Consider the following 13,031-nt stretch of genomic DNA (forward strand, 5'->3'; position numbering starts at 1 on the left):
AACCCCCACATTTCCTATGTCCCTTCCCCATCCCTGTGCTGTTTCCCCTGTAGTTACTTTCTAATTTTACTTGAGATTTACCTTATGATATGAAAAGAAAAAATGAGTGAGTTAGTTATATGAGTTCATCTATGTATGAAGTAGAATTACTTAAAGGAAACCCCTTTGGTTAAAAAAAATAGCCTTACTTTGTCATTAGGATTTTTTTTTAAATGCCCCTTTGGCTTTTCCCTGATTACTAACCTCAATTTCTATTTTTTAGTAATCACCTGCAAATGGGATATGTCTTCTAGTTTGACAGTAGCAGTTGCCTTGACTGTACTGAAACTTCAGTTTCATAGGAGCCTGAGAAGACCTAAATGCGCCTTTGTGTCGATGGGCCCGTGAGAGAACAGGCTGCTGCTGTGAGCAGCTCACTAGGACAGGGACAGCTCTGGGGAAGTCTGGGTCTGACTGATAGGTAGAGCTGGTCTAAGAAAGGTGATAGCACTTTCCTGATTTTAATTCGATTTGAAAAACTTAACTGATCATCATTACAAAAAATTGAGAAAGTTCAGAAAATCATTGAAGACTGTAATGGTTACTTTACTCACCTCTGCCCTAGATAATGCCATTATGAGCACAGCACAGACCTGGTGTACGTGGATCTTCTTTCTAGGTATTACTTTCATTGATTGAGTAAAGAAAACTGCCTTGGCCTTTTGATAGGGCAGCCCTTAGATGGGCGTGATAGACAGAACAGAATTCTGGGAGGAAGAAGGCAGTATGGCAGACGCCATGGCTCTGCTCTCTGAGATGGATGCTGGTTAGACCCATGCTGGTAAGCCACAGTCAAGTGGCGATACACATTAATGGAGATGGGTTAGGCAAATATGTAAGAGTTAGCCGATTAGAGGTTAGAACTAATGGGCCAGGCAGTGTTTAAATGAATGTAATTTGTGTGTTATTATTTCAGGATATAAGCTAACTGGGCAGCGGGACACAGCCCGCCACTCCACATTACTACACAGACCTGTTATGCTGTGCACAGACACACTGTGTGTTTGTAACTTCTTGTAATCAGACTTACAATCATACTTATTAGATAACTATTTTTCTCTGCTTGATATTTAGGAGTACTTGCCTGCTCAATAAGAATTGATGGAAATATTAATTTTGATGCGAAGGAATTCAGAGGAAGTGAAGACTGTGCCCACATAGCTGCAACCATTCATTTTATATTTGTTTTGTTTATTTTTTTATTTATTTATGTTTTCTTTATTTGATGTCATTTGCATGTGTTAATTGTACATGATAATGCGTTTCCTTGTGACATTTTCATACAGTGTATGGTTATCATCTTCACACTGTTGCCCTCTGGTTCTCTCCCCACTCCTGCATATCTCCTTCTGGCATATTTTCTGGCTAAGTTCTTTTTAATTTTTGTGTGTATGTGTTTGCAATTTTAATTTTTTATTTTAATTTTTTTGCAATTATTTATTTAATTACATAGTGTCCTCCTTACTTTTCTTCCCTCCAAACCCTCCCATATACCTCTTTCTTATTCTCTTTCTAACTCATGGTCTCTTTTTTTAATTGTTGTTGCATGTATGCATTTGTACGTGGTGTGTGTGTATTCCTAAATGTATATAATATATACAGCCTGCCCCATCTTTATAATGTTTCTTGTGTGTATGTTTTCAGGACTGATTATTTGGTATTGGATAATAAATTGGTGTGCTCTTTCCTGAAGAACACAATTTCTCTTCTTTTCAAAATTCCTTAGTTGCTTGTAGTTCTTTGTATAGAGCTGAAGCCGCAGGATCTCCTTCCCCCATCATGTTTATTGCTGTTGTCCTTGTTCATCTCATGTTTAGGAAGTCATGTTTGTGATCCTTTATGGGCATAGTTTCTGACATTCATAGGAGACACAGTTTCACTGCAATCCCCCTTGTTCCTTTCTGACCCCTGTTCTGCAGTGATCCCTGAGCCTTAGTTGCCAGAGTTGTGTTGCAGATGTGTCTCATGAGACTGGGCTCCACAGCTCTGCATTTTGAGTGGTTGTAGCTTTGTGTAATGGTCACCTGTTGCAAAGAGAAGTTTTCTTGATGAGAGGTGAGGACTATACTTACTTATGGATATATGGGAAAATGTGTACAATATAGTTAGGGATTGTGATTGTCCAGTAAAATGACGGTTATAGGTTCTCTTTTAAGATCTATGACTTCACTAGCCCTGGATAGTTGACTAGGTTTTCAGTACCCGACATGATTTCCCTTTTGTTGGGTGCTTTAAGTCTAATTAGAGAACTGTTCATTACTACCAAGGTATGTGTACCACTACTGCACCTTCAATTTGTGTGTGTGTGTGAGTGTGTGTGTGTGTGTGTGTGTGGGTGTGTGTGGGTGTGTATGAGAGAGAGAGAAAGAGAGAGAGAGGGAGAGAGAGAGAGCGAGGGCGAGCGCACATGCAAGGTGGGGGGTGTGGGGCGGGAAGTTTAACTGTAGATCTTGAGATGGGGTGGGACTTCACGAGCTACCCTTATTGGTATGTTAAATTCTTGGGAGAGACGGGGCTAGATGGGTTCTTCACCACTCATGACTGGACGTTAAGAGGATCAACTTTGTGTAAGTTTTGTGTTGGTAGCATAGTAAATACAATAGCTGTGGTGCCAAGAGGGCAGTATTACCATTCTCTGAAGGCAGAAGACAGTGCACTGCCTCCCTCCGTTTGTCCTCTCGCTCTTGCCTTCTTTCCGCCTCTTCTTCAGAGATGCCTCTGAGGGTGAAATGCAGATGTTCCATTCACATCCTGGCCGAGTGTTGGCATCACTTTGATCAGTTAGTGTTTCTGGGGAGATTGTCTGGAGTTGTTTGTCATTAACTTCTTAGTGGGCATTAACACTGTCTTGAAATAGCCTACTGTTTAGTGCTTACTCATCAACTGAATTCTGTCAAATTTCCCTGTGGAAAATCTGTGCAGTAATCATGATAATGACCACTGCTTATTAACAGTGCTGATGCTCAGCGTTTTGTGTGGATTAACTCATTTCTCACAAAACATTAGCTTTTTCTTTTAGAGATTAGGAAATTGATGTGCTGTCTATGTGTAGTACCCTGACCAACATCAAATGTAGTAATTAAAAGTGTTTCTAGTTCATTTTGTGTGAAATAGCTTCTCGTTATTTCAAATCGTGTTGCTGTGGTAGTGCAAAGATTGTACTTCCTTCATCTCCCAGACAGCAGACATCATTATCTTTTTCTACTTTAGACAGAAATATTAGGGAAAGTTCACTGGGGCAAATTCTCAAATCTTGTAAGTGAAAAATAGCGTTGTTGATTTCAACAGGCTATCTTTGAATGCCTGGCTGAACTCCAGCACTAAGATCAGTTATTCTGGATACCATGGCATGTTGATAAAATGGACAGAGTTATGCTGAGGTGATGTAACAAGTCCATGTCCTTCCATTACTGACTCCGTAGTGCGCTTGCTATCCCCATTCCTTCACCTTTCCCCCATGGCTTTATACATACTGCACGTAACATTCTACTTCCCAATAATTTGTTTGATATTCAGTGTTTGTTAATTGAAACTTTAATACAAACCTCATTTAAGAAAAGTACAGGGTAGAGGCAAAATCAATAGAAACAATGCAAATGATATGTAGAGTAATCTGTCACCAGCTGCCAGACCACAAACACGCTTGTGTTGTATGCACACATGTCAAGTCAGTGCAGGGTGCTTCATCCCCCAGCCTTCAGCTGCTCACAAGGCATGAGCTACCTAAGGCATCTATCCTTGTAAATGCAAATAAGTGCCATGTAAGGCCAGCACGGTTTGTTAAATGGAGTTCCTCATTAACTCGCATTCTTATAACCTGATGGGTGTATCTCAGGGCATTACTCTATTATAAATAATTGGAATTGGGGAGAGTTGAAGTTTATTTCACATGATGTTGCTCAGTTAAGCATTTTAATTGAATGTTGCCAGCAGAAGGAATGAAGCAGAGATGGTGCTCATAGATTTCAGATTCAGGAGACGAGTGGATTACTGTAAGAAGAGACACAGACGGGCAGACAGAGAGGGGGTGAGAGTGTGGTTAGGAGCTGTTAGGAAGCGCCTGTGGAAAGTCTTCAGTGTGATTCTGGGCCACTGACAACATGATACCCTGGGAATTTGCAAAATGCTGACACCTAGAGTACCTTAGGTGTGAGCCGTGGTTGGAGCCCGGGACTGAATTCTTCAAGCCCCCAGAGAGGTCTCCACCATGTGCATTTGTTACCCACCCAAGTGCTGATCACCATGGCCCATTTTCACTTAGTTTATGGGGGGTGGGCACACTCAAACAATTGGGCCCATGTAATTCCCCCCCCCCCCCCCCCCCCCAAGAAGGTTTCTCTGTAGCCCTGGCTGTCGTGGAACCTGCGTTAATTTTTCAATAAAATATTATATTTTGGAAAGTAAATTTTGAGACTATGTTTTGAAAAGAAAAGCATAGACTTGTTTCTTAGAAACAGAATAGATACCAAAAAATCAATTTTTTTTTTTTTTTTTTTTTTGCTTAACTTTCCCCTGAAGTTCTTCATGCCCTTCCCGTCAGGCTTTGTCTCCTATGTCACAGTGAGGATTAGGTCACGTGCTCTTTGCTGATCCAGTCACCAGAAGAGAGGTGGAAATGCCCATTGGTGCCTGAGCTGAGTGAGTAGGGAGGAAAATGGCTCTCTCTCTCACAGTGTCCGTACAAGTTCACTGCTAGTGAATGGCAGTTAGACCTGTGCTCTCCACCATCGCCTGTCAGATGGCGTCACCTATGTGGTTCCTATAAAGACCTGTGTGCTTGTCACAAAGACGGGCATGGGACTCCAATAGTGGATTTAGACTTTGATGTCTAGTTACCCCAGATTATGTTCAACTGCTCTTTGCTAGCTGCCTTGATGAACCGTGCCTGCCTGGCTTTCTGAGTTGAATGCATCATCCGGTCCTCAGAGTCACCAGCGGAAGCAGCAGAACGGGCTTTGCATGCAGCGGTGTGCTGCCCTTCAGCAGTGTGAACAGCTGCATACTCTCGGCAGAGATGAAGCTGCCAAGCGTGATGTGCTGTGGGTGGTGTGTGCATGTGCCTCTGCTTGGCTTGTTCTCTGTCTGCTTCCCATTGCAGAGTGCTGAGGCAGAGCCTGGGGAGGTCAGCGGTTTGCCTAGACTTCCCTGACGTCAGAGTTATGGGAACTGAAGCTGGCCATTTTATAGAAAGCTTCCTAAAATTGTGCAATATACCATAATACTAAATCCCAGCATAATACAAATATGTAGTTTAACTTATAGTGTGAACTGACAATCCTGCCTTAGCCTCCCGAGTGCTGAGATTACAAAAAGGCTAGAATCAGCACAAGCTCGAGTTGTATAATTAACTTACCCCATTTAGTTTTCTAGTGAGCGGTAGATTGGTGGTATGGTTTGAATGTCTCCTGTAGGCGCGTGTGTTTGAACACATAGTCCCCAGCTGGGGTGTTATTTGGGAATGCTGTAGATCTTTTATGAGGTGGAGCTTTCCTGGAGGAAGTGGCTCTGGGCACTGAGGGTTTACAGCCAGGCTCCATTTTCTGTTCACTCCCTGCTTCCCGAGTATACATGCAGTGTGAGCACACAGCCTCCCTGCCTTCCCCGGCTCCATGCCTCTCTGCCAGAACAGAACAGAAAACATCCTTGGGGCTGTAAGACAGGAAAAGCCTTTCTCACGTACTCTGCTCTTGTCAGGGTTTTGTGGACGTGGGTAGAGCCGGTGCAGGTGGAAACTGAGGACGGGAACTGGAGGTGTGGATGTGCTCCTACTACACAGAATCCACCTGGGCAGATCACCTTTCCTTCAAAACCCCTGTGAAATGGCACCCAGTTCATGTAGAATGTCTGTTGCTGCAGCATGAGGAGCAGGGGAGGATTGCCTTGCTGGATTTTTGTTGCTGATTTAGTGCTGGGGTTATCTAACCCTTTACTGATTTCACTGCAGACGCACTCATTTCTAGTAGCAAGTGTTTTGTTCATTTATGTAAGTCAGTAAGTTGCCCTTATACCTTATTGATTAAAATGTCTTAGCTTTTTGAAGGACTCACAGGTATAATTTCTCCAAAATAGATTGTACTTTCATTTTTTAAAATCCACGGTTGAGTTCTGTGCATGATAAAGTGGAAGCAAGTGCTTATCAATTTCTTTATTGAAGTCTTCTGAATAAGTGTTTTCTCTTGGTTGGTTTCAAACGGAGTCATATTCCTGAATCTAATTAGAGGCAGTTCATGTACTATGGGCTTATTAAGATTCAAAGCACTTTTTTATTTTAGCCTGTCTGATATCCCGTTTTAATTTCACTTAAATTTGAATTACTCTAAACATCATCTGGGCATATTGAAGATACTCAGTAATATTAATAACGATGATGTTGACGAGTCTGTCTCGTCTCATTTTCCCAAGTCACATAACTTTATTTTGATTCTGGCATGTGAATATTTGCGACTCTGTGTCTTCCTGTGGCAAACATCAATAATCAATCATGATTTTATTCTGGTGAGTCTAGACAAAGCCTCCTGCACTTACTTCATGAAGCACTGTGAGCCACCATTCCCATTTGATCAGAGTTAGCCCATGTTTGTCATTTCCTCAACCCCCGAGTGTATGTGTGAGTGTGTGAGTGTGTGTGTGTGTGTATGTGTGAGTGTGTGAGTGTGAGTGAGTGTGTGTGTGAGTGTGTGTGTGTGTGAGAGTGTGTGTGTGAGTGTGTGTGTGTGTGTGTGTGTGTGTGTGTGTAGCCCTATCTGTCCTAGAAGTCTTTGTGTACACCAGATTTGCCTTAAACTTAAGGGATCGACCTATCTCTGACTCCCGAGTGCTGTGTTTTTACACTTTAGTTTGGACTCTTTTTCTGTTTTTGGATAAAGAGTTTCTACCTGTGTAGACCCCTTTGTTACTGTCACAGATGTTTCTGAGTTTCTCGGGCTGCATGTTGTGTGCATTTCAACTTATCTGGTGGTCAGTCTTACCTGCCTGTATGGAATGTCTACTTAAAAATGACTTCTCTTAAAGTGAGGACTTTGCTCATTCAATTTGGCGAACTCTTAAAACACTCTCATTGTTGATGACTTTGTGTTTGCTGGGTGTCTGAATGGAACAAAACGTTTTTCACTTCCTCTGGATCATATGTCACAGACTGACTGGGCTTTCAATAAGCACTGTTCTAGAAAAACTCATAAAACAATGACTTGCTGGCCTAGAAAATGAACAAAAGCAAGAGGTGAGGGAGAGAAGTTGAATTAGAAGACACCGGTATGTTCTGAAATTTTGGTTTTTACTTTAAGATTTGATCTTAGTGACGAGCTCCTTGCTAGATGAATGTTGGGAGCCACCTGGAGGCACAGGTGGTCCTGCAGTTTGGAGGTAGCCACGTGGGGCTGAGCACCCCTGCCTGCACCCTTGCCTGCACATGCTCAGACCAGCAGAATGGCATTAACCAATCAGGACAGCGTTCAAGCCGCTCCACCGTTTAAAAGCAGATGCCTCGGGACCCTACTTCCTCTCTCTAAGCTTTCTCTCGTCCCTGCTCTATCTTCCCTTCCCCCAATTTTCCTCAAGGGAATGCTCCAAATAAAGATGTGACCAGAGAAGGAATTCTCGTTTTTGGTGGGGTTCATTCCTGCTGGACAGGATGGCGCCCCACAACTGGTGCTCGAAACCCCGGACGCTGAGGGACCCTGACAACTACGCCGGGGGACCCTGAGAAAGCCCGGGAGAAAAAGCCAAGATCAGACACCAGCACAGAGAGCCTTGAATTTCAGAACTCTGAGAACATGGAGCGGTGAGTGACGTCTGTGAATCCCCAGAAAGGGGAGGAAAAGAAATGTAAAAAGGAATTTCAAAGGATAGGCCTAAATAGAAAAGAAAATACAAAAAAAAATCAAAGTTAAGGTATCTGAAAGAAGGTACAGAAAGCAACGGGGAAGAAAAATCCCTTAAGTTCAGTGCAGGAGGAATGTAAACAGCAGCAAAAAAGGCGAGGTAACTAAGGCGGGACTTTGAGGACGATGGGGTACGGGAGACCGCGGCTTCCGCTCCCTCTCCGTCCACCTGCGTACTCGCTGTTAGAGACTGGAGGCAACAGTCTCGTAGGGAGGCGAGCTTGATCACTGCCTTCCCTGTTCTTAAAGAGCCACAGAGTTTCTGAGGTGATTTTCGCCTAATTTTGATAAGAGAGCTCAGTCTCTGGCTCTCACGTACAAAAAACTTTAATTTTTGACTGAGAAAGACAAGCTGCTTGATCGTGCTGAGAGTGCTGGCGGCAGCCGGCCCGCCTTTGAGCGGTAATGCCTGATTAAAAACACGGAAGTGGGCCAGGCACGGTGGTGCACACCTGTAATCCCAGCTACTCAGGAGGGAGACGCAAAATTGCACTCTCCAGTGCTAGCTCGTTCGGGAGGCGTGGCCATGCTAACCAGTTGCTGGCGGGAAATTTGCTGGAGTCCTCAGAGGCTTGCGAATAGCCAGGTCGCGGGCAGGCTAAAGTCCGTGTGTCATCAGAGGCTATATGTCCCGGCCTTCTGGCGGGGCTATGGTTTTTGGAGGACCTTTTCAGCACCTGAGCGGACTCGCCTGACTGAGGCGGAAGCTGTGTGGTGAGCAGCGGCGCCATAGAAGGCAAAGAGGAGCTGAATCGGCTCTGCGGAAAAACTGTGTTTCCATAGCATCATGGGCGGGCGGAGATGAGTTCCCAGAGAACGGGGCTCCGCGCGCGGGCAGACCGGGCCCTCCACGGGTGGGCGGATGCCCCCCCTCGCCGGAGCTTGGAAAAGGCTCACAGCCGGCGGTGCGAGTTCATTGCCTGAGGTGAAACGGCGAGCCCGCCCGCACGGCCCGGGGCGGAGCCATGCCTTTGGGCCATGCGGAGCGCGCCATTATGGGCTTCAGAGGCGGAGCTGTGGCAGCCGCCGCTGTCCGCTGCTGCCGCCGCCCTCAGCCAAGGTCGCCAAAAATTCAGTCAGATAAAAACATTTGTCGCCAAAAGATTAGTCAGATGAAAACATTTATCCCCTAAACAACGTCCCTTCGTCAGCAGGAAGTAGCCAGATCGATGCTACGCCCATTCTCCCTTAAAGAACTGGTCGTGATTATCATAATAAAGGCATGTTTACCTGGTTACCGTATCCTAGGTAACAAAGAAAGGCGGACCTTTTGCCTGAGGCACCTGGTGAGATAAACAATGCTACCTAGAGGTTTTTCCATCTGAATAGGGGAGCTGGAGAGATGGCTCAGAGGTTAAGAGCACTGACTGCTCTTCCAAAGGTCCTGAGTTCAATTCCCAGTGACAACTGCTTTGGTTTTTAGACATAAGAGGGGGAATACACTACCAGTGACAGCTTCCCCCAGAGAAAGGATTTCTCTTGCATTCTTTATACTTAATTTTTAATTCAAAATTTTGCTGGTACAGGCAAACAAGATTTGCTTTTTGAAGCAGAGACCTGCAGATCTCTAAGTTCAAAACCAGCCTACTTCCAGTACTGATTGTGCTGAATTTTTACACTGAGAGTTTTTAATACTCTTAAATGTTTATTTGGGAGGAGAGTTTTGTTTATGTTTTTCTAGGAATGCTGACATACATCTGGATGCCAGCGAGACCGACCAGAGAGATAAAGAAGACGACCCAGTGGATGCTGAGTGTCCTGCTGTGGAAGATTCATGCGGAGGCAGCAGAGATGACCTTCTGGGCGGTGCCAAGAGCAGCTGTTTCACACCATCGACTTGAGCAACACCCTGTGCAACCTCTTATCTCTGACTCTATTTTGCCTTTTCCCTCCTTGGGGATGGGTGGGAGCAGATATCCTTGGCATGCTGCGTCTAGGTGGGGACCAGATTGGAAAATAGTTTTGCCTTATTGCTCTTAAAGACAATAATTAGGGGGAGATGTTGGGAGCCACCTGGAGGCACAGGTGGTCCTGCAGTTTGGAGGTAGCCACGTGGGGCTGAGCACCCCTGCCTGCACCCTTGCCTGCACATGCTCAGACCAGCAGAATGGCATTAACCAATCAGGACAGCGTTCAAGCCGCTCCACCGTTTAAAAGCAGATGCCTCGGGACCCTACTTCCTCTCTCTAAGCTTTCTCTCGTCCCTGCTCTATCTTCCCTTCCCCCAATTTTCCTCAAGGGAATGCTCCAAATAAAGATGTGACCAGAGAAGGAATTCTCGTTTTTGGTGGGGTTCATTCCTGCTGGACAGGATGGCGCCCCGCAGATGAACTAATTAAAAACCAAACTGGTTGGGTGTGGTGGTGTATACCTTTAATCCCAGCCTTCTGGAGGCAATTTATGAGGCAGAGTATCAAGGCCAGACAGGGCTGCACAGTGAGATCCCCTCTCTCAAACCAGATAAACAACAAACAAACAAACAAACAAACAAACAAAAAATGACCAAAAGAAAAGCAACCATTGATTATGTCCTTATGAACTGTAGGACAGAGTGGGAGGTGCTAGGGAAGGAGGAAGTCAGAAGGATGGGGTCCTGTATTGTGTGCACATGTCTTCCAGATGGGAAGCCGTGCCCGGAACTGTGCTTGCGTGAAGCTGACACTGGCATAGCTAACGTGAAAATGCAGCTTTGAGCTGCTGCCTAAAAGGCAGAGTTGGAGTCTGCATGTGTCACTCATGAATCACTCTGCTGAGATGTCAGCTTTCCGCTGGTGTCTGATAGCATGATGTAAACACACTCTTTCCCACTGCTCAGCTGCCTTTCTCAGTTTCCTGTGTTCAGTTCACAGTTGGAGGCTTAGAAAGGTAGGCAGGCAGGAGGTCTGAGAAAGTCTAATGCCTCAGTTCGGATCGGATCTGAGAGCAAAGCTGGATGGTTCTCTACTTCTCCTTTTGCATCCATCCATGAGTGTGCTATGAAGATGTACCTGATGCATATGAGCACATTAGGCTGTGTACCATGGGCTATCTCAGTTGACTTTGAAAGCATTGTTGAGTATTGCAAAAATCTTACTAGAAATTGTTAATAACTAATATATTCAATGCTGTATGTCAATACTATTTTAAACTCTTTATGTATAATATTCTTATAGTACTCCAACTTTTTATCTATTTTAAAGTTTAGGAGCTAAAGAAGTTGCTGTATCCCTGCTTAGTGATGGAGCCAGGGCCCAATTGTTTCAGGGAGGTGGTTAGTATAACATGTGCCCATAGGAGTGTCTCAAACACAAGGTTCACCTCAGATATTATTTGGGCTTAGTTCTGTCGGATTCCTGAGATAGGAACATTTGGAAAAACCCTGTTTTTCTCCTATTCTTTCTTACCATATTTGCTATCAGGGATTTGGCAACAGATAAGTTAAGGAACAGTAGTTAAGGCTGATAAGATGGCTCAGTGGGTAAAGGCACTTGCTGCCATCTCTGAGACCCTGAATTTGATCCCCAGGTGAAGGAGAGAAGTGGATCCCACAGGTCTTCCTCTGGCTTTTATTTTATATACCTGTGCTCCCATCCCCACAGACACACGTCCACACACAAAACAGATACACAGACCACGAGAAACACCAGTGCGAGACTGGATGGCTGGATGGACCCTTTGGTTGAAGGGATAAGTCATGAGTGATTTATTACATTCTCTTCTAGGTGCTAGATGCTACATAGTCAGATGATGGCTCTTCTGGCTAAAATGCCCTTAAAAGTATTACTCATGCTAAGAGCAAATCACTGGGTGTAGTTAGGGTGAAAAGATGAATGCAAGACATGGTCCGTTTCTTTCTTTCTTTCTTTCTTTCTTTCTTTCTTTCTTTCTTTCTTTCTTTCTTTCTTTCTTTCTTTTTTTTTTTTGAGACAGGGTTTTCTGTAGCTTTGGAGCCTGTCCTGGAACTAGCTCTTGTAGACCAGGCTGGCCTCGAACGCACAGAGATCTGCCTGCCTCTGCCTCCTGAGTGCTGAGATTGAACTCTCTCTAGGCCAGCCTGGCCTTGAGCTCAGTTCCACCTGCCTCTGTGAGTGCTGGGATTAAAGGCCTTATCACTGTTGCTTCTTCTTCTCCTTCTTCTCTTTCTTCTTCTTTCTTCTTCTTCTTCTTCTTCTTCTTCTTCTTCTTCTTCTTCTTCTTCTTCTTCTTCTTCTTCTTCCTCCTCCTCCTCCTCCTCCTCCTCCTCCTCCTCCTCCTCCTCTTAAAATAAGGGAATAGTTGTTTGCTTTGGAAATCTTGAAGTCTGCTCAAAGATTCCTTGGGCTTGGATGGTGTGTGATGATGGTAGTAGTCCTAAGCAGGACTTGGCGAGGTGGGGAAGCTGTGCCTGTTGGGGCACCAAGGAACTCTGGTGGTACCGTGAGCGCTGCAAGGTGATGCTTGTGAAGCAGTGGCTGCAGGATCTGGGTGGCTACAGAGGGAGACTTAACTGGTAGGATGAGGGTGTCTAGGAAGGAGACAAGTCTGCAGACTACATCTGCAAATAAGGCTTTTCTGAACACCATGACTATAAACCAGGTACTGTGGCCATCTCTGGATGTAGCTTATAGGACATAATGGTAGATTCTTGATAAAATATGGCAAGTAATATAAAAATATCAAAATATTTGAAAGTTTTAAAGCATAAGTCTTGTAAGGTACAAACTTGGTTCCACCCTTGAAGGGAGCTGAGGGTAAGCAGACTGTGTTTACTGTTCTTTTTCTTTGGGCTCTTCCTAAACAGCTTTCCATTACAAATGATGTCTTCCTTTTATTTAATTGTTTTTGTTTTCGGGAGACTGTTTTCCTCGTAAGTCAGGCTGGCCCTTAACTCCTGATCCTCCTGATTCTACCTCTTTAGTGCTAGAATTACAGGCATGTAGCACCAGCTAATGTTTCTTTCCTTTGTTATTTAATAAAAATGTGGTTTACCACCACTGGGCGAGCTCCCTGAGCACAGACAGTAATAGAACATGCTGCTCTCTAGCTGATGTTTTCTATAACCAGGTGTTTCCCAGGAATTTCATTATGGGATAATGATTTAATTTCATGCCATCTTGGGGAGCAAATATTGGACTTCTATCTGTTTCATTATTT

At 44.4% G+C, this 13,031-nt stretch overlaps 1 protein-coding gene and 1 pseudogene across 1 annotated transcript in view; both read left to right on the forward strand.

Annotated features, from left to right (window-relative positions):
• Suclg2 (succinate-CoA ligase GDP-forming subunit beta) overlaps positions 1-13,031 on the forward strand; it is a 261,034-nt gene that overhangs the window by 19,779 nt on the left and 228,224 nt on the right. The gene's annotated exons all lie outside the window — the stretch shown is intronic.
• On the forward strand, positions 8,674-8,851 carry LOC148122660 (Nuclear RNase P; annotated as a pseudogene).

The sequence above is a fragment of the Myodes glareolus genome, chromosome 3 (genome assembly GCF_982192425.1).
Source record: "Myodes glareolus chromosome 3, mMyoGla1.1, whole genome shotgun sequence".
Taxonomy (NCBI): Eukaryota; Metazoa; Chordata; class Mammalia; order Rodentia; family Cricetidae; genus Myodes; species Myodes glareolus.